Source organism: Arachis ipaensis, chromosome B9 (genome assembly GCF_059453495.1).
Source record: "Arachis ipaensis isolate K30076 ecotype BB chromosome B9, ASM5945349v1, whole genome shotgun sequence".
Taxonomy (NCBI): Eukaryota; Viridiplantae; Streptophyta; class Magnoliopsida; order Fabales; family Fabaceae; genus Arachis; species Arachis ipaensis.
Window position 1 is genome coordinate 110475218 of NC_142444.1, and position 3734 is coordinate 110478951.

The 3734-nt window shown below is 37.9% G+C and overlaps 1 non-coding gene across 1 annotated transcript; it reads left to right on the forward strand.

Annotated features, from left to right (window-relative positions):
* The first annotated feature begins 2305 nt into the window (after positions 1–2305).
* LOC148545899 (small nucleolar RNA R71) lies at positions 2306–2413 on the forward strand. The gene has a single exon (XR_015900444.1). It is a non-coding gene; the product is annotated as a small nucleolar RNA R71 (small nucleolar RNA).
* Positions 2414–3734: the final 1321 nt, after the last annotated feature.

The window sequence follows — 3734 nt, forward strand, 5'->3', positions numbered from 1 at the left end:
TTAGGGTGAGGGGTATTTGAGGAAGAGATATGGAGGTGATTGGTGAAGGGTATGTGGGGAAGAGTGTTATAAAAAGGTGTGAAGAGGAGAGAAGAAGAAGTGGGGTAGGTGGAGATCCTGTGGGGTCCACAGATCCTGAGGGGTCAAGGACTTAGTATCCCTACTCTAATTAGGCGTGCAAAAACGCCCTTATAGTGCACTTCTGGCATTAAACGCCAGGTTGATGCTTGTTTCTGCCGCTTAACGCCAGCTTTTCTCCTATTCTTGGCGTTAAACGCCAGCTTTTCTCCTATTCTTGGCGTTAAACGCCAAGTGTATGCTCTGTTCTGGCGTTAAACGCCAGTCTGGTGCTTGTTTCTAGCGTTTAATGCCAACTTGATGCTTCTTTCTGGCGTTAAACGCCAGTTTGATGCTTCTTATTGGCGTTTAAACGCCAGTAAGCTCTTCCTCCAGGGTGAGCTATTTTTAATGCTATTTTTCATTCTGTTTTTGATTTTTCAGTTATTTTTGTGACTTCACATGATCATCAACCTAAAGAAAACATAAAATAGCAATAGAAAATAAATAGATATAATTAAATAGCATTGGGTTGCCTCCCAAAAAGCACTTCTTTAATGTCAATAGCTTGACAGTGAGCTCTCATGGAGCCTCACAGATAATCAGAACAAGGTTGGGGTCTCTCAACACCAAACTTAGAGTTTGGTTGTGGCCTCCCAACACCAAACTTAGAGTTTGAATGTGGGGGTTTTGTTTGACTCTGTATTAAGAGAAGCTTTTCATGCTTCCTCTCCATGGTTACAGAAGGAGACCCTTGAGTCTTAAATACAAGGTAGTCCTCATTCAACTGAAGGACCAACTCTCCTCTGTCAATATCAATTACAGCGTTTGCTGTGGCTAGGAAGGGTCTGCCAAGGATGATGGATTCATCCTCATCCTTCTCAGTGTCTAGGATTATGAAATCACCAGGGATGTAAAGGCCTTCAACCTTCACTAGCACGTCCTCTACTAGTCCATAAGCCTGTTTCATTGATTTATCTGCCATCTCTAGTGAGATTCTTGCAGCTTGCACCTCAAAGATTCCCAATTTCTCCATTACGGAGAGTGGCATAAGGTTTATCCCTGACCCCAGGTCACACAGAGCCTTCTCAGAGGTCATGGTGCCTATGGTACAAGGTATGAAGAATTTTCTGGGATCCGGTTTCTTCTGAGGTAATGTCTGCCCCATCAATTCACTCAGTTCACTGGTGAACAAGGGGGGTTCATCCTCCCAAGTCTCATTACCAAACAACTTGGCATTCAGCTTCATGATTGCTCCTAGATACTTAGCAACTTGCTCTTCAATGGTGTCTTCATCCTCTTCAGAGGAAGAATAGTCATCAAAGCTCATGAATGGCAGAAGGATATTCAATGAAATTTCTATGGTCTCTGTATGAGCCTCAGATTCCCTTGGGTCCTTAAAGGGAAACTCCTTTCTGTCCAGAGAACGTCCCATGAGGCTTTTCTCACTGGGATTCACGTCCTCCTCACTTTCTCCAGGTTCGGTCATGTTGGTCATGGTTATGGCTTTGCACTCTCTCTTGGGATTTTCTTCTGTATTGCTTGGGAGAGTACTGGGAGGAGTTTCAGTAATCTTCTTACTCAGCTGACCCACCTGTGCCTCCAAATTTCTAATGGAGGACCTTGTTTCATTCATGAAACTTAGTGTGGTCTTAGATAGATCAGAGACTATGGTAGCCAGGCCAGAATGGCTCTGTTCAGAGTTCTCTGTCTATTGCTAAGAAGATGATAGAAAAGGCTTGCTATTGCTAAACCTATTTCTTCCACCATTATTATTATTAAAGTCTTGATTAGGCTTTTGTTGATCCTTCCATGAGAAATTTGGATGATTTCTCCATGAAGGGTTATAGGTGTTTCCATAGGGTTCTCCCATGTAATTCACCTCTGCCATTGCAGGGTTCTCAGGATCATAAGCTTCTTCTTCAGAAGACGCTTCTTTAGTACTGTTGGATGCAGCTTGCAATCCATTCAGACTCTGAGAAATCATATTGACTTGCTGAGTCAATATTTTGTTCTGAGCCAATATAGCAGTATCAATTTTAAGAACTCCCTTCTTCTGAGGCGTCCCATTGTTCACTGGATTCCTCTCAGAGGTGTACATGAACTGGTTATTTGCAACCATTTCAATGAGTTCCTGAGCTTCTGCAGGGGTTTTCACGTGAAGAGATCCTCCTACAGAATGATCCAATGACATTTTTGGCAACTCAGACAGACCATCATAGAATATACTTATGATGCTCCATTCTAGAAGCATGTCAGTAGGACATCTTTTGATCAGTTGCTTGTATCTTTCCCAAGCTTCATAGAGGGATTCTCCTTCCTTCTGTCTAAAGGTTTGGATTTCCACTCTAAGCTTGCTCATCTTTTGAGGTTAAAAGAATTTGGCCAGGAAAGTACTGACCAACTTATCCCAAGAGTTCAGGCTATCCTTAGGTTGTGAATCCAACCATGTTTTAGCTCTGTCTCTTACAGCAAAAGGGAAAAGCAAAAGCCTGTAGACCTCAGGATCAACTCCATTGGTCTTGACAGTGTCACAGATCTACAAGAATTCAGCTAAAAACTGATGAGGATCTTCCATTGGAAGTCCATGAAACTTGCAGTTTTGCTGCATTAGAGAAACTAATTGAGGCTTAAGCTCAAAGTTGTTTGCTCTAATTACAGGAATTGAGATGCTTATTCCATAGAAGTTGGAAGAGGGTGCAATGAAGTTCGGCCATATCTCCTTCTTTTTCGAAAATTTCTGTCAGGTCCTCTCCAAAGAGTTGTGCCTTAGCTTCCCTTAGCTTCCTCTTCAGAGTCCTTTCAGGTTCAGGGTCAGCTTCAACAAGAATATTCTTATCCTTGTTCCTGCTCATATGAAAAAGAAGAGAACAGAAAAGAAAATATGGAATCCTCTATGTCACAGTATAGAGATTCCTTATGTGAGTATAAGAAGAGAAGAATAGAAGAAGGAGAAGAGAAGAACTCGAACACAGAGGAGAAGAGTGGGTTCGAATTATGAGTGGGAGAGGAGTGTTAGTAGATTAATAAATAGAAGGACATGAGAGAGGGAAGAATTCGAATTTAATTAAAAAAAATTAAAAATATTTTTGTTTTTATTTTAATTATTAGTTAGAATTCAAAATTTAAAAAGATAGATAAAATTAAAATTAAAATTTGAAACAATTAGTTAATTAAAAAGAATTTTGAAAAAAAGGGTAAGGAGTTTTCAAAAATTAGAGAGAGAAAATTAGTTAGGTAGTTTTGAAAAAGATAAGAATCAAACAAAAAGATAAGATTAATTGAAAAATATTTGAAAATCAATTTTGAAAAGATAAGAAGTTAGAAAAGATTTTGAAATTGATTTTGAAAAAGATGTGATTTGAAATTTATTTTGAAAAAGATTTGAAAAAGAAATTTAAAAAGATTTGATTTTAAAAATTGAAATTGGTTACTTGACTAACAAGAAACTAAAAGATATGATTCTAAAATTTAAAAATTAAACCTTTCTTAATAGGCAAGTAACAAACTTTAAAATTTTTGAATCAATCACATTAATTGTTAGTAAAGATTTTGAAATTATGAAATAAAATTAAGAAAAAGATTTTGAAAATCATTTTAAAAGTTTTCGAAAATCATAAAAGAAAAAATGAAAAAGATTTGATTTTTGAAAAAGATTTTGAAAAAGATAGGATTTT